The sequence below is a fragment of the Leptinotarsa decemlineata genome, unplaced genomic scaffold (genome assembly GCF_025532065.1).
Source record: "Leptinotarsa decemlineata unplaced genomic scaffold, Ldec_3_MD MMD2_tig00078422_RagTag_RagTag, whole genome shotgun sequence".
In the NCBI taxonomy this organism is placed as follows: Eukaryota; Metazoa; Arthropoda; class Insecta; order Coleoptera; family Chrysomelidae; genus Leptinotarsa; species Leptinotarsa decemlineata.
The window spans coordinates 7,200,814-7,219,717 of NW_027412747.1; the positions used below are offsets into that span (position 1 = coordinate 7,200,814).

At 32.7% G+C, this 18,904-nt stretch overlaps 1 protein-coding gene and 1 long non-coding RNA gene across 8 annotated transcripts in view; both read right to left on the reverse strand.

The window, feature by feature from the left end:
• The window catches only part of nolo (ADAMTS-like no long nerve cord), an 875,808-nt gene that overhangs the window by 447,375 nt on the left and 409,529 nt on the right, over positions 1 to 18,904 (reverse strand). The window lies entirely within an intron of this gene.
• LOC141487334 (uncharacterized) lies at positions 1,940 to 7,294 on the reverse strand. Of its 2 annotated transcripts, XR_012468339.1 has the most exons (5): positions 7,214 to 7,294; positions 4,068 to 4,173; positions 2,714 to 3,112; positions 2,603 to 2,654; positions 1,940 to 2,393 (listed from the first exon to the last, which is right to left on the reverse strand). It is a non-coding gene; the product is annotated as an uncharacterized lncRNA (long non-coding RNA). The 2 variants fall into 2 exon arrangements; XR_012468338.1 differs by lacking the exon at positions 7,214 to 7,294 and having other exon boundaries at positions 4,068 to 4,307.

The window sequence follows — 18,904 nt, forward strand, 5'->3', positions numbered from 1 at the left end:
GAAAATAATGTAGGTCCAATCACAGTACCCTGTGGTATACCATTAGTAATTTCTCTTTCAGAACTGAGAGTATTGTTTACTTTCACTATTTGCTTTCTGCTATTCAAATAACTTCTGAAAAGTAGTTGTGTTTTGCCTCGTATTCCTGATTTATTTAATACCTCCAACAACTGATCGTGGTCAACAGTGTCGAAAGCTTTTGCTAAGTCTAAAAATACACATAATGCCGGCCGTCTCTGATCTATGTGTCCATTTATTTCCCCTGTTAGTGCAGCAATTGCATCATTAGTTGAGAGACCTAAAACAATATTTTTTGCAAGAAATAAGCCTATATTTATCAATGTATGATTTTATCCTCGAATTCAGTGCTTTTTCGCATACCTTATTGGAACTTGTTACAAGAGATATTGGCCTGTAGTTACTGACTACCTCCGGTTTTCCTTTTTTAAATGAGAACAATACTCTAAAAAAGGTCTGATCTTCGGTTCGAAGGGAGACTTTATATTTTTGGAGAAAATTGATGCCTGGGTTTTCGTGGCATTGAATTGAACCTGGTTACTTTCACTCCAATTCGAAATCACTTCTAGATCCTCATTGAAATATGCAACTTTCTGCTGTCGACGAAGATGTGCATTCGCAGCCGATGTCCTGGAATCCAAATGGAATGACAATACAAGTGTGCTGTCATCAGCAAAGAAATATATTGAATTTTTTGTTTTTTTGTCAATAAGTCGTTGATTGTAAGTAGTTTTCAAAAAATGTTTCTAGCGATTAAAAAAAATATCAACATCCCATTTTTCCCTCAGCTTTCTTGTACATGTTCTGAAAACAACAAATCTTCGTCGATCTACTCTCTGCTAAAACTTCACCAAAGTATAAATAGGGAAATCAGAAAACTTGCAAAATATAAAAATAAAATAAAATTTTGGGTAATCCAACAACAATACCGAAAATAACTTAAACAATAGATTATCCTACATTCAATCAGAAATTGATTTTATACATCGATTCCTAGATATTTTGCATTCTTATAATCTAACGCTATGAATCATATATTTGCAATAACCAAATTTTGTTATGTAGAATTTTGTAATATTCAGTTGAAAATCTGAAATGAAAATCAAAGAGTTATGAAGTGTGAATATTTTCATACAAGTGTGCCAAAGTGCGTATCTTAATCAAAATTAGTTTCGCAATACATCATTGCATCCAAATTGAGAGGGTATATTATTTTCAGGAAAGAAGGTTTTTGAATCACAATTGGATTAGAGATGAGGAAGTAGAAGGCCAATAACTTTTTATTAGCCGGGGAAATAGCTATTTTTTGACAGACGTTTACCACACCCTACTCACTGTAAAAAGAAAAATGTAAAAACACATAAAAAAACGTTGGCAATTAGTTGCCAACGTTATATTATGTATTTTTGTCCTCGAATTGGAATAATACACATTTGATGTAAAATTCATTACATAATAATTTCTGTATATATACGCATTAAATTCGTAATACGAACATTAAGACTACGTAAGGTTGTATGTAATTATCGTAATGAAATTTCAATGATGTATGAATTTGACTGTGTGGAATTACACAACAAACTTAAATTAACTAATGAAATTTCAATGATGTATGAATTTTACTGTGTGGATTTACACAACAAACGTAAATTTACTAATGAAATTTCATATTGGAGGATGAAAATATGTGAAACTACATTGTAAATGTTTAAATTTCATAAGTAAATTTCAGTTTTATGTGTAATATTACTTCTCCCTTCTGAATTGAACATTGAAGCCTTTACTTTTACCTTATTTTTCTTCTCTTGTATGTTCCACTAGACAACACTTGCACATTGGTACTACTATGATGTTTTCTGGCATTGTTAACTATATATTTAATAATAAACTACTCTGAGGTTGAGGTAATTGAAAATCATCATGCTGTATATAGTTTAATAATAAATTTAGTGATATAACAAAACTCAACAATGTTTTCATTCATGACGGTCACTTTGACAAAAAATGAAATAAAAATTTGTATTTTACAATAATTGTGAAAATACTTTGAGTGAACAGGACATCAAAAAGTAAGTAAAAAGAACATTACTTAAATAATATGTTTGTTGAATATTTTACATTTTTTTCATTTTGTTCATTAGGTTTATTACTCTCTTCAAGCCAACTGATCTGGATTTTGTTCCTGAGTCTGGATGTATTTTTAAAAAAATATCTTTGCACGAATTCCATGGTTAAGGAAATATTACTAGGGTACTTCAAATTCAAATTGAAATAAAGAGAAAAGGCTATTTGGAATGCCTCATTGAAAGTGCTGAATCCTTTTTGATTTATTGCTCCTTTTTCGTAATATACAAAAAAGTTGTTTTCTTCAGTCCCTGAAACAATGAGGACATTGCTGATACTAAGTTTGTGAAATATATTTAGAAAATCAAATGTTCAACTTTTAGGTGGAGTTATTATTCAAGGTATTCATGTGCCCTATCTGAATAAATTAACAAGAATACAAATCATCATGTTTTTATCAAAAACTGTCAAATTCGATGTCGATTTTAAGATTCTAGATGATAATTATGATATAACTCACCAATTTTCATAATAAGAGGTTCAAGCTGCAGATCTTCGGAGTTTGGAATATTCTGTGAACAAATCGACATATTGGATTACAAGAAAAATTTATTGTGAAATGTTAACTTACATCTATTTCCATATATATTGACTCAAGATTTTCCTTAAAGTATCTTGCCAAAATTTTAATAATCGTCAGTAATTCGTATTCACTTGTTTCATTATTTTCCTCAGGGGTATGTAATTTGAGGAATTTGTCAAGTTTTTCAGCAGCTTTTTTTCCTAGTTGTGTTAAGTCCGAATTAGTCAATTTATGGAAGTGAATTAAGGCCCCACTTTTGGAAAATAAAATGGGCCACTCCTGTTGGATGGTTTCACGGGATGGGTGTCTATTGAGAAAATCTCTTTGCTGTGGAAAGGTTTCATGGAGCGTTTCCAACAAGTCTGGATTATCTTCCGACATCTTTCCATTAGTACTAACATTTTCACCATCAGGTAATGGAGGATCCCAGTGTGAACAGCCAGCTCTCTGGAATAATCTTTGTTTTTTATTCTCCATCGGATTACTCATACTTGCTGTACGTTTTGTGATATGAGGTCTGTTTAGATAATTGTTTCTATCCTGTAATTTTTTGAATACAGAATAAGAACCATCACCTATAACTACATTATCTTCGTCAATGTCTCGAAAAGTTTCGGGATATTTATCAATAATTTTTTTGGTTATAATCTTTATAGCTGAAGAAGGAATGATTTTTTTGATTACTCTCATATTATTAACAACTGTATGAATTATGTAATTTATAACTTGTTTATCCCTTTCACCCCTTTCACAAGATTCGATCATTGGCTTTGAAAATTGTTCCCATGGAATTTGGAATGTCTTCCACATAAAGTTTTGGTTACAATCGAACTGATGAGTGGTATTTAGATTACTGACACTTTCTGCATTCAAATTTTCCTGAAAATTCTCCTCAGGACAAATATCGGCAATCAATAACGTGTTGTTCAAAACAGAGTCGTTCGAAGCTTGTAAACAACTCCCATTAGTGACTGAATCTATAAGGGTGGTCGTCGATGTTCCTGATATATTGGTAATGTTAGAAAGACAAACATCTTCTTGCCATTGCTGAGAGGGTTCTAATAAAATAAATATTTCATTCTTGAAATGCTTGAGAATTATATTTTCGTCTACAGGTGTTCCATCTCTTTCAAGTACCAAACTCGATCCATTGATATCAAGCTTCTGGGAAACTGGAATGAAATATTCAAGAATCAGAACACCCCAAAATTTCGCTTTTTCTTTGAAAAGTAGATTATTACCATGGTGTTCATATTTTGGAAAACATATTTTTGTAAAAAGTGTAATTTCTTCATGTCATGATCAATTAGAATTAATTTATTAGTACCTATAGATACGATTTTCAATAAAGTTTTGTAATTATGTAGTTATTTCGTATGGAAAAATATAAAACAAAAATCACCTTTCATAATAGTTCTCTCTAGTAAATCCTCTTCATCTTCATTTAAATATACCAGACTTTTTTTCTTCCTGGTGACGTCCCAAACTTTGAGAAATATAAGAGACATCTGCAATAAAAATTTTTGCGAGATTGAATATTCTTTTTTATCTATGTAATAAAATATGATTGAATAAAAAAAATATTTATAATTATGCACAAATTTTCAGCAATTCTACTTGATACAAACAAAACCTTGGTATATACTACTTTATGTCAATTTAAATATAAAAATGTAAAATGTAAATAGAAAAGAAGTGTTGGTTTCATTTGGGAAAAGAAGCAACGATTGAAGTGAAAATTGGAATTACTGAAAATTTGGGACAGTGTTGAAAAATCAAATGAAATTTTGTATTGTCTAATGATAGGCAAAGTATATACAAAATGTTATTGTTAACGAGTACCACCGAGATATTTTGCATTGTCAACATAGGTATAAAAATTATCAGTAATCGTTTGGGTATCCTTCCAGAGGTGCTGAAGTAAAATAATACCAATTCTTCTGAGATTTTTTCATTACTAGTACTATTTCACTTAAAATAAGATCATCATAAAAACAAGAGGTTAATTGCATTTCGTCGTGGTCATATTCAACATATAAACCGTAATCATGATCAAAATATACATTCTTCAGGTTGCCAATGAATAATACCTTTTCAAGTGTCTTATTTAGTAACATAAAATGTATTTCAATCAATTTATATCCATCGCAAGTATTTTTGTAACATAAAACCATTCCTTTCTTGTAAGTAATATTACGAAGTTTTATTTCTTGAGAAGTAAATTTATATATTTCAGAACCGGGATCTCTCCGAATGATTTCTTGTATATTATTTGAGAATGCGTCAATTACAAACAGATCCAAATTGCTACATTCAGCACAATTCCTGAATAAAATATTCGAGTTTTGACTGTAATTCAGAGATTGTAGATACTGATGTTTTCAAGTCAATGACATAAGTATATTTTTGAAATTTTGGCAATGTTTTATTATATTTTTGAAATATTTATGCTTACTTTCAAATCTGAGGGTCCACATATGTCGTAGTGGTCCAAACATTCTGATTAAATATGGATAATGACTCAGAAAATGATGCTTTGGTTTAAGTTTTTCATTCGGAAATAATGATAACCGTTCTTCCAAATACTCAAATATTAATATTCTAAGATAAGCTACTTGCTCTACAGATATTCTGAACGATAAAATTATATTTATAATTTTCCTCAATTTTAAAATCAGTTGCCAGCAACTTGTCTTGTTAAATTGCGTTATTTTCTCAAGAAGTACAAACGGAATTACATTCAGTAGCCATAAGTTCTGAGATGCGTTACCAGTTAGCTTCTTATCTTTTTTTTAATGAAAGGATAACTTTCTTTAGATTTCATGTGAAAGGATAAATAGCCGATATTTTCGTTCAGATATTCATACGAAAAAAACCGTTTTTTAACCAAATAATGAAGACATAACATAAAATCTACTTGAACAACCCCCTCAAGTAGATCGTGTGCTAAACATGGGGGTAATCCAGGATTCATTACATGAAAATATTTTAATTCGTTCAGAGGGGAATCGAATTTGATTCCATTATGAACTTCATTTAACATATTAGCCATATTAACATCATAATTATATGATTCAGGTGATCTCAGATCGCCAGATTTTAAACAATCTTTGCTGAATTTTTTTATTTCACAAAATCTGCAGAATGGATGTTCTGAATTAAAACTTTGAACTAATCCTCCTATTTGATGGCTGCCCAAGTTATCACCAACAACAGCTATTACCGAACCTTTGAAATTTTCATTTTTCACTTGGATACCTTCTGTTTCCAATTTTTTCAAGTCATTTATAATATTTTTGAGAATTGAATTAAATCCAAAATATTTTATGTGATTTTCAAAACACAGTGCTACTAATTGGATTTGTTCCACTTGTGTTCTATGCCATGGAGGTAAATTTCCCAGCGTCATATATATAGCAACGATTTTGTATTTTTTTCTTGCAGAACCCAAGGGATTACAGGGCTCGAATGCATCTTGATATAAAATTATTCTCAATCTATTGGATTCATTCAGAAAACTATTATTTTTGAAACATAAACCATCTGTCAAATCGTTAAATATACTAGAAAATACTTGAACTGAAGAAGATTCTTTATTTTTGAAGCATATTTCAAAAATATTTGCACAAAAAAGCATTGCTTTGAGGGTTTCCAATATTGGAATGTAATAAAAAAATGCTTTTTTTTGACCCATATACCCTAAATGAACTTGAACTGGTTCAACAAATCTATAATTTTCCTTATAATATTTATTTCTCGAAAAAACACTTCGAAGTGGTCCCATCTGTCTGTCATGTGCGATTTTTAAAAAACTTGAATTTTGAATTTCTCGTATAACTGCATCTTCAATTTTATAATTATTTTTCAAATTGGTTGTTAAATACGATAAATTAATCTCATTAAAATCGATAAAGCTATTGATGATATATTGCAATGATTTATCCGTAAGAAAAAACTTGGATTGTAATGTTAAATAAAGGGAAGAGAGGAATTTTATCGCGAAATTATCTGATTCTTTATCAATTTCCATATTTTGGTATTCTGATGCTGGCACGTCAGACATATCCATGCCATCAATTATGAATTCGTTATTATTTGTCTGTAAAAATTGATGTTCCCGATGTTTCCTGAAATAGTGACTTCTCAAGCTATTGATATTGTCATACGAAACTGTACACAAATCAGAAAAAGGGCAGAACACATTTTCTTTATTTCTTATATGACTCAAAAAATGATTGAAATTAGGTTTATCATACTCTTTCGTAAAATGACAATTTTTCAGCCTGCATTTCATTAAAATTTTGTGCTGAATATCTCGTACAGCGTCTGTTTTATGATGATTTCTGTATACATGAAATTTATATTTATTGTACGTTGCTATTTGTGCACCACAACCTTTTCCAATGCAGACAAATATTTTCTTTGGCATATTTCTATGAATAAAAAGATGTTTATCGTAACTTCTAGCATCATGACAATGGAAATTGCAAATAATACAAGTAAACATCGCAATTATATAAATTATGTAAATAAAACTATGATACTTACAGTTATACCACGTTGTAATACCACAATAAACAAAACAAAACACTCAATGCGATGTCCGCGACGCTTCGTCAGTTGTTTAATTGAGGCGTAAGCTATTGTCGGGAGGCGCGCACTCACACACCTGTCGTTTCCAGTTTAGACATGTAAATTTACATAAAAAATCGTCGAATAATACAGATATTACGAATATATACAATGTGAAAAGAAAACTTACATAATATAATTGAAATTCAATAGTATTCTTCCTTTTTTTCTGTGAAAATCAGAAAAAAACTGGAAATTTTGGGTAATTTTGCAAGAACACATAATTTTATATGCTTGATAATGAAATACATACAATAATACGGAATATTACGTCATAGAATCTGTAAAGATTATGTAATTTTAATCCAATTTTTTTCAGTGCTGTTCAGGTAGTTGTGAGACATTAATATTTCGAAATTTATTTCGAAATATTTAGTTCCTTATACGTATGTATCTCTCCTCGACAGTTTTCACTTTTGATTCCAATAAGTTTCTTTTTCAAAAATTATTCTCTCCTAAAAAATAAGCCTTTTCAATTTAAACAAGATTCCTATGGCTGGGATTTAAATCAAATAGGCGAATGAATATAATTTACGTACTGTCATCGATGACATGGATAAATTCAACCCATTCCGTGACAAAAAGTCGTAATTATGAATTATTTGAGTGGTTTTGAGTGGAATACAAACTGAATAGAGAAAGGTCTTTTTCGTTTAATTCATCGTTCATATAAAATATTTCTTTCGAAAGTATTTTTCGTTCGTGTAATTCAATGTTTATATGAAAAAAACTCTTGAAAAAAGACTTTTTATCAGTTTGTTTCTGAAAGTTACTTTTTTGCATGATCTACACATCTTCCTAGAGATTTAATTTTCGAAATTATTGATGGCTTCCTTCTTTCTTTGGAAGTTTCCCACATTTCTTGTATCAAGATGAAGAAGTAGAAGGCCAAAACCGCTTTCCCAATCATTATATCATTAGAATGATTGCCATTTACAGCAGATAATCGAGTTGTTGATCACGAGAAATCCCGAAATTTTCGAAAATATTTTGACAGTGTCAATTATTTCTGAAACTTTATGATGAATATTGGTTTTCATCCTGATTTATTTTGACACATATAGAGATATATGACTGAAGGACCCACTGCCTCTACTCAAAATGTTTGTTCTTCGATCCAAAAAAAATTTATTAGAATAAATTGTAATGAAATGTTTGTTTTAAGGTGGTTGACAATAGTTCATGTTGAATTTCATTAGTTTGGACTTCCATTATCTAATATGATATAAAATGATTTGAAATCACTGAAAGGCCAAATAACACTGAAGATTAAACAAATAGCTGAAAATTACAATTATATCAAGCAAAAAAATCCTGAAATGAAATTACAACTGAACAGAAAATAGGCAAATCTTTATTATATTGTAATTTCATTTCAGTGTTTCCTTGCCTGGTATAATTAGGCAAAGCAAGATAAAACGAATAAAATTGAAAATCAAAATGAATAGTTATCCATTCTAATTTTCAATTTTATTCGTTTTTTCAGGGATTTCAAATCACATCAGACAATGCCGAACTGATGAAATTCCGAATTGAATGTGTCTATACCTGAAAGAAAGTAGTGGAAAAACTGAAAGAAGATCATTTTGGAAGACAATGCGACGTAAACTGTAATCTACGTAACTTTTATCGAACGTTATCCGATTGTTAGCATGAGGCGGAAGCTTCTCATTGGGAAAAACATATTTGTTAGTGCACAACTACCCTGATTACCATCGTTGCCAACACTTTTGAATAACTGTTCATGAATGAGGCAAATGAGCTACCAAACAAATGAGTTCATTCTTCCTTTCAAATGGCAAAGTGAGAAAATACCATTTGTGATGACAGGAATAGAGGAATACTTTTTTATGAAACCATATATCATTTTGAGTTTAGTAACGTATCAGTATAGCCATATTTCAGAGGAAAAATTAGTATGCATTCACCCGAGAGATTTCTATTTCACTTCTTATCCAATGAAAATGAAAATATTCATATCGATTGTGAACTCACAATTCAATATTCTGAAATGTGTTTGGCAATTTTCTATTACCTAACCATTTTTTGTATAGGTTCTACTGAATAAAAGAATACTTGCACAACCCTCTATTTTCATCTTTCAGTTGCTTTTTTCATTAATTCAAACCGGGAGCAAATACGCAACAATAATCAGAAAAATTCATGATTGTATCATTCAAATCTAAAGAAATTAACTTTAAATGTTCAAGCCCGTCTGGAATATACCCACACAGTAGGTTGAATGGACTGATGCCTATCAGCTACAACTACTTCATTGGCTAACACCACGAACGGCGTTGGATTATATCCAACAAGCGTCAGTACAAGAATCTTTACGGGCAAATTTAGGATATGCAGTTGGTTAGTACCTCATCCACTATATGGAGTGACATTTTGGTTTTTCGCTCCAACTGAAGACCAGGAATAAAATACTCTGAAAGAATTTTGATTTTCAATTATGGAATATCATTGACTTTACGTCGATGATGGCCACTATCTTGCACTGACGAGTGGCTATGGAGACCGAAACTGGTCTGCAAGTGTGCCCGTTCCAAAATTGAAGGTCAACTCTTTCAGTTATATTACCAATTGCATATGCAGGAAATTTTCTGTGAAGATTCCTGCACTGATGCCTGTCGAATATTCAGTCCATTCAACCTACTGTATAGGTGTATCCGAGACGGGCTTGAACATTTAAAGTTCACTTCTTCAGATTTGTTCACTGCCTCTCTTTCAGCATAGCCCACTGACTAATAAGTGAATAATACTATTCATTGATGAAAATATATAAAAATTACTATTTGGTGGAAAGATAGCCGGTTGGGTTGACGTGGGTAGTTTGCTCCACTCACTCAATCAACCACAATGTGGACCGGTGGTTCGAACCGCAAGGCCGAACGATAAATTTCCACTCCATATCGTCCAACCTATGCCAGGAATCACACGTTAATAAGTGAGACCTCGTTAGTCCTCAGCTCGCACAAGTTCTTAGGGAGAAGACGCAACATATGTTAACAGATTTTGAATCTACGTTTCGGAACTTTACTTTATGATAATCTTACAATAAAATGTTGTTGAATACTTTCAATTATAAACCACTTCATTTTATGTAACGTCTCCTTATTAACAATAATAATAATTCTGAATCGAATATTGCCTGTTCCGTAATAATTCATCAATAATTCGTGAGGATACATTGATATAGAGACTGATAACTAAACCCTGTTGTGCTCAGACATCTAATCAATCAAGGCAATCAATCAGTGTGACATCCTTGCAAATACCTTCTACAGTCACCAGATGGCTCTAAAAATGACACTGTCCAAACGGAGAGATGAATCGCTTGGCTTTGCCTCATGAAAAACACATCAACGCTTTTTATTAAAAATCTCGAGTGAATAGATAGCTTTCCTATCACAGGGTTCAATCAGATCCGAATAATATTCATCACAAACGAAAAATGGGGTTATTTATATTGATTCTTCATTTTCCTGTGCCACTAAGATTAGACTGAGATGACCTTGAGAATCAGACGAACAAATGAAAGCGAGTTGAGCTACTCAAAAATTCGCGTGACACAAAGTCAATTTGTTCTTGAAATAAATGCTCTCACTACCCTGAAGAAGAGAATGAACTGATCTTACATTGCGAATCACGTAAAGCATGTCAATCAAATCAGCTAAAAAATTCGATTTCCATAGTCAGTTGCTCTCCCAAGGGTATAACAGTTGATCTGTGTTAAGAAAATGGGGAAGTTTTACGAATGATACGCAATCACGTACAACAGCCCCTGAGGAACATCAAAGAATTTGAATGATACCAATGGGAATATTCATCTTCAAAATGACACACAATAATTCGAAGTATGGAGAGTATAACAAACAAGCACTACGTAGAAAAAAAATTGAAGGGTGTAGAGAGTTGAAGGGCACACTGGTTGAAGAGCATGAAAGTTATGTGATGGAATTGGGCGATCCATAATGGAAATCTATAACGTTTTCACTTTATTAAGAGATTTTCACGGGAGAGTTCAAAAAACAGAGTATGAAAACGCTTGAAAAAGCTATTGCATAGCGGAACACCTGATATGGTTTTGTGAACTGTCCAGTTAAAATCATATAATAAAGTGTTACTCAAATACGTGGAAGTTGAAGAGTACAGAAGTTGAGGAACGTAGAAGTTGTAAGGATAGAATTTGAATAGCATAAAAGTTGTAGAGTATTGAATTTGCGAAAGGGGTGATTTTTCGTGTGTTGATACAACGACCAAACGTAGGCCAATTGAGAATGTTCTCGAATTCATTGAAACTATCATTGAATACCAATTATGTGATTATTACGACCACACTTGGAATTCCAAAACATGTTCCACTCAAACGCTTGGTTTTATAATACTTATTTCGCAAATAATCCATGAACTATGACAGTGTCAAAAATATATATGATAAATTGATGGATGTAGCCGTTACTACGTGGTAGAAGATCATAATGAAAAGAGAAATGAAAATTTCCATGTTTTTTACCACTTTTAATAATAACTAGTCACTGCAGTTTCGTCCTATATAGACATTCTCAATTAAAAGTGGTAAAAAACAAAGAAATATGTGTGACTTTTTTATTTGCCTCATTTATGTAAACAAACACACATTTTTTTTATTACTTTTTTAATAGTTCCAACCTTTTTTCCGTGGCGGAAAAGTTCAATAAAATCTTGATTTCTGAAATGAATCTTGAACAATAACAATTGCATAGCTTTTATGATATTTTTAATGATTAGTTTCAACTTGTTTTCCGATGACGAAGATTTTCCAAGAACCAAATCACAAACTTTCGAATTATTCCTAAACTTTCAAAGTTGAAATGAAAACTCCGTTTGTGCTTTCGTATTATATGAATTTCGTAGTGAATTGATGAATTCAAATTTCATTTTCTCCTTTTTAGAACATATAAAGGAAAGTATGTGTCTGAAAATGATTTTTCAATCTCAATTAACTCATTCGAAATATGTTGTCTATACTTCAAAACTTGGCAATGTTCATAGCAAAATGTCTGAATCAGACTAGAAATGGAGAACATGCCACTTGTCACTCACTGTGCTATAAAATGTGAAAGATTTATTTATTTTTTGAGTAAATCATTTTACAGCGGTCAATAGAGAATACTTCGAATATAGACTGTGAAATTTACTCTTGATAGTTCACCCAGTACCTTCATAATAACGTTATTACATTCATTGATTTTTCAAGTTTATTCTTCATGCATTATTGTAAAAATTTGTGAAAAATATATGACTTCCTACTCAATTTTTTTATACACCTTTGTTACTGTTGCTCACCCGGTAGCAGTTTGATACAACTTGTGATACATTTTTGGAATCAGCTTTTAAAATAACTCTGGAAATGGAAATGAAACTGTTGTTGCATTCATGAAGACCTCTGTGAAGACGTCACGTTGGTAGAATTATTATTCGAAAAATATTGAATCAAAATTAAAAATCCATTTGTTCCATGAGTTTTCTATGATATTATCTATTCATCTGATAATTCATTAGACACTGGGAGTACTGCATATCACGTATTGTGATCCAAAGAATAAAGATTGACATTTACTGTATATTCACTACCAGTTACTTGGGGAATCCATTACCATACCACATCTGACACCAAACAAGATATCTGATATCACCTCGTCGAAACTCTGAACGTGTTTATTGACAAGCGATCTGGTTATGAATAACGTGCTTTCATCCTATTATATGTGAAGAAGCATATGTTTCAAAAACACCGGATTATCTGATATGGGAGGAATAAGGACATTGAAATGATGTGAATGGGTTTACTCAGTCTCGAGTCAGTATGATATGTGGACATTTTTCGTATTCAGGTAAATAAGTAGAAAGCCAAAACTTTTCTTTCCTAATAATAGATATATTTTACTGTGATGATGTCAATTTGGAGATATGTGATGGAATTTGTCAATACTACATGAAAATCCATGGAATATTCAAGTAACACTTCATTGCGTGTTCATAAGGAACGCCTGGAAAAGCTATCGTAAAGCGAAACACGTGTTGCTGTTTTGTAAACTGTTCGGTTAAAATCTCACAATGCAGTGTTACTTGAATAGTCTATCTGAAGCAAAGACATATCGAAGATTGCGACCTTAATTATTATTTGCTGAGCCGTTGTAGGTGAGGTAGAAAGCATTTGAAATACATTTTTATCTACATGAAATTTTAGAAAAACATATGACGAAGTATATATCTTTATTCGAGATGAGACATTTGAAATGGTCTTCAATGGTTCAGTTGGAGCTATAGTTCAACATATAACATTGATATGAAAGTGTTCTCCAGAGTTAAGTTTTGTGACACAAGTTGATGACAGCACACTTGTCTCGTCATACCATTTGGATTCCAGGACATCGTCTACAGAGGCACATCTTCACCGGCAACAGGAGGTTTCATATCTTAATGAGGGTCTAGAAGTGATTTCGAATTGGGGTGAAAGTTACCAGATCCAATTCAAACCCAAGCAATCGTTTTCTCCAAGAAAATAAATGTCTCCGAACCGGATATAAGAATGTCAGGTCAGACAATTCCGCTTTCTGCGTCGATAAGTTTGTTGGGGATTAAAATGGACATCAATATGTCTTGGCACAATCATGTCGCTGAAATTGCAAAGGCTGCTTCTCAAGAGCTTGGAACACTATTCCGAACCAGAAACCTGTACACACCTCAGCAATTTTTGACGTTTTATTAAGCTCAGATCAGACCTCTCTTGGAGTATTGTCCTCATGTATGGAGCTCTGCTCCCAAACGTACTCTGAAGTTTCCATTTAGAAAAGAGCCGTCCTCCTGATTGGAGACGCGAACATCACGTGCAACCTTGATAGCCTAGAACATCAAAGAGGGGTTGGAGATTTGTCTCTCTTCTATAGATACTTCCACGGGAGGTGTTGAAGTGTTAAGGAAAATTTGATTCCATCAAGAGCGGTATATATTAGAAATACGCGACGGACTGTGGCTGCTCCTCGTTTTGAGGTTCAACTCGGTACATTTTTTGAGAACTTTTTCATCCGGAGAACTGCGTTTATGTGAAATAAACTTCCTGAGAACGTTTGTCCGAATGGATTTGATCTCCAGTGATTCAAATCCAATGTCAATCGCTACTTTCTCACAGGCACTGCTGTGAGAGCGCCTTAGGGATTTTCATGTAGTGCTTGTGTTTTTTCCTTAAAAAAATTGCTGTTGATATTGGCACTTCAACGGCCTGTACTGTCTGATGTATACTGAAGACTCAATTAGGAATAACAGAGACTGCAGTACAACTCCAGTCTCTTCTACTTCCTTTGAAAGTAATTCTGCAATATTTTTCCATGATGGAAAGTGGATTTAATGAAGCGATATGTACCAATTTGCTGAAAAGTGTTTTCGCAGATCATTTCTTCTGCTATACAGGGTGTCCCTGGACTTCCTCTTTTCCTCTCGGGAATGTATAGATGGGGTCAAAATATCACCAGTACTTCATATAACTTTTTTTCCTAAAATCCTTCGTTACCAAGTAACGGGCCCTCGAAGTTACAAAATGAAAAATGTTTTTCTTTGATAACTTTTCAAGTGAATATTCAAAATCATCCAAATTTTGGTAATTGACTAAACAAATGAATTCCTTCGATGAGCTTTCATGCAGGAGTCAGTTGTTTTGCTACAAAGTCAGGAACGGACTACCCCCGATGGTCCACACCCCAAAACTTTGAAATGACAGATATTTTTCAATATTTTTCAACAAATTAAGGTTACTTGGACAATTTTATGAATAAAAGTACTCGTGTGGAAAGTCGATCGGAGCAACGAGTCTTGATAAAAATGTAGTTTCACTCGACGACATCAAACCCGCTCGTCCACCATTATTTGAAATGAATAATTATCAAAGCAGAAATAATAATGATAACGTTAATTCAACAACATTTATCCTGAGATGTCTACCAATATTCGAAAATATTAGTTTTTAAGGAAAATGGAAATGATAGGTAAAATGTTCATAACGAATTTTTATAATGCAAACACGTTTAACTAACGAAACTCAAGAGCCTCAAGAGCAAACAGAAATGAAAAATCCGCTACAGAAACTGCTCGATATGACCACCTTCTCTCTCTATACATTTTCTTAGTCTGCGAAGACACCCTCTCTGTACTTGAAATAGCATTCCAGGGTCGTTTCGTATGGCTTCACAATGTAATGTTATTCTATTCAACAATGCATCTCTTGTGTGAATAGGTGTAGCGTAAACAAGGCTTTTTAGATGCCCCCACAGAAAGAAATCCAATGGATTTAAATCCGGAGACCGCGATGGCCATGAATATGGCCCACCTCTACCAATCCATCTATTGTGGAAAATATGGTTCAGATGGTCACGCACAATCAAACTAAAATGAGGAGGAGCGCCATCATGCATAAACCACATATCTCTTCGGGTTTGCAATGGAACATGTTCCAAAAGTCCATTCAAATCGTTCTGAATGAACTCCAAATAACGTTCTCCATTCAATCGGTCCTGTAGAACGAATGGTCCTATAAGATGGTTTCCTATGATACCAGCCCAAACATTCACGTTGAATTTCCGTTGGTGTTTGGTTTGCAATATCCCATGGGGATTTTCTTCGGCCCATATATGGAGATTATGAGAGTTGATAACTCCATCTCTACTGAAACCTGCTTCATCAGTGAATAAAACTCGATTAATGAAAGTCATATCCTTTCTTTGCCTATCCATGAATCAATTGGCATATTCCAGTCGTGCTGGAAAATCTTGAGGTGTCATGGCATGTACCTTCTGAATGTGAAATGGGTGGAGCAGTTGTTCCCTAATTATTCTATGAATAGTGGACTTGGATGTATGGAACTGTTCTGATAGATTTCTGATGCTCATTGAAGGATCATCAGCGACGGCTTCCAAAATATTTTCCTCCAATACAACGGTACGTACAGTCCTAGGAGCGCCCTCGCGATCGACACGCTCGAATGTTTCTCTTGACGTTACCGTTCGATTGGGAAAATGCTCGGAATACAGACGACGAGCTTCTGCAGCATTACAAAATGCTCGTCCATAAAATACATGCATATCTGCATATTCATTGAATGTAAACTGTTTGGCCATATCAAAAAAATTCAAACTATCCTATAGAATAATGACAATACAATGATAGTCATATGACAACGCACCACTCAACAAAACAAAATCGCATTCCAGTTTCTCATTTTTTATCAAAACTTTCTAAAAGGTTTTTTTGTCAACATCTGTGAAAGAAATGGAACATAATTATTCCCTGGATATTTTTCACCTGATCATGTGCAGCCGTTTTTGTAGTTCATTCGTTTGCTTTTTATTAGTATAGTAAATATTTTTTCCGATGTGCGTTTTTTCAGCTAAATTTAGATTCGTGTTAAAGAATTTCTCCCATAAAATTATAATTATCAGTGAAACTCCTCAACAGTTTAGCTGTGAAGAAGAATTTGAAACATTCGAATGTTGAGTTTCATGAGATTCAGATAACTGATCAACACGAAACGTGATTATTCCACACGTATTATGTACATACAAAATATGGAATGAATTCCATATTTCATAGTAGAGTAGCTTGATATTTCTTTTGAAAAAATATCTGCTATCACAATTGTGACTTAAACTTCCATATAGGTACTGTACTTTTTGTTTACGACTTCATTTTAGCATACTTTGTATTATTCCTGTTATAAATGTTGTTGAATTAACGTTATCATTATTATTTCTGCTTTGATAATTATTTATTTCAAATAATGGTGGACGAGCGGGTTTGATGTCGTCGAGTAGAACTACATTTTTATCAAAACTCGTTGCTCCGATCGACTTTCCACACGAGTACTTTTATTCATAAAATTGTCGAAGTAACCTTATTTTGTTGAAAAATATTGAAAAATATCTGTCATTTCAAAGTTTTGGGGTGTGGACCATCAGGGGTAATCCGTTCCTGACTTTGTAGCAAAACAACTGACTCCTGCATGAAAGTTCATCGACGGACTTCATTTGTTTAGTCAATTACCAAAATTTGGATGATTTTGAATATTCACTTGAAAAGTTATCAAAGAAAAACATTTTTCATTTTGTAACTTCGAGGGCCCGTAACTTGGTTACGAAGACTTTTAGGAAAAAAAGTTATATGAAGTACTGGTGATATTTTGACCCCATCTATACATTCCCGAGAGAAAAAGAGGTAGTCCAGGGACACCCTGTATAATCTACATCTAACCTTGAAATTCCAAATTTTCATCCTTAACAATTCGGAACAATCACATTTGAAATGAAATATTGAAAAATATCATCAAAACTCGAACCAAAATGATATTAACAGAAGTATATTTCAGATTATATGAGTAGGCTAAATACAGGCACTTTTTACCCGACAATGACGAAGCAAAAGTAAGGCCTGAGAAAAATGTTTGCAAAGAGTTCAAAAATATTGAAAGAAATCGAGGAAATAACACAGCTGAATCAATTGAGAATCTGCTGAAGTGTAAGAAAGGGCAAATTGAAAAGTTCGCCCCAAAAGTTACTGCGTATTAACTTGTCAAATTCATGGATACTGCAAATCAAATAATCAATTGGAAAAAATGGAAGCCAAAATTCACTCAATTGTAAGCACACATCGTCTCTGGACGTTTACACTGTACTGTAGCTTCAACTTGATAAATCTATCATGTCCATTTTTTTCCACATCCATTCAACTTTTTCCAAACTTTTTAGTTTACCCCGATAAGTTACTGCGTAAAAATCAAAGTATTTTTCACAAAGAAAAATCTTCTATTTATCAGTAACTTGTCGTATTTAACAATTTTGCCTATCAAAAAAAAATTATTTTAATCCATTTCTGAAGACGGAGGCAGATTTTGGCCTCCGAAACGTAAAAGATAAGTATTATTTCTTAATAATTTTTTTTTGATAGGCAAAATTGTTAAATACGACAAGTTACTGATAAATGGAAGATTTTTCTTTGTGAAAAATACTTTGATTTTTACGCAGTAACGTAAACTAAAGGGTAAACTAAAAAGTTTGCCCTTCTACACTTGTATAAAGTTCTCCATTATTATTTTTATATTTTTTAAGATTATGGAAGGTAACAATTACCCAAAAAAGGTCGATAAAAAACTGATTTTTTTCTCCACAAAAAATGACTTTCGTTGAATAGTCTACAGTTATTATATACAACAGTAGTAGGTACCTAACTCAATTTTTCAATAGTGAATGAGATAAAAGGTAGAATTTGTAAACAAATTACAGTTTTAGTTCGTGGATAGCAGATAAATTCTGAGACAAAAAATGGAATTTGTAAAACATTTACATTCGCAGGTCTTGGACAGTAGGTGAATTTTTGATAATGAATAAAATTATTGGCATTATGGAAAACGATTCAACAATGATGAGTGGCCAACCTCCTGTTCAACAGGGAACACAAACGTTGAAATCGTGATCGTTCTCTAAAGGGTGGTACGCATAGATGCAACTTGTCTCCTTCTTTTGAAGAGGATAAGAGAAAATTTTCATCATCGTCCAATATTATATAAAATGTCAG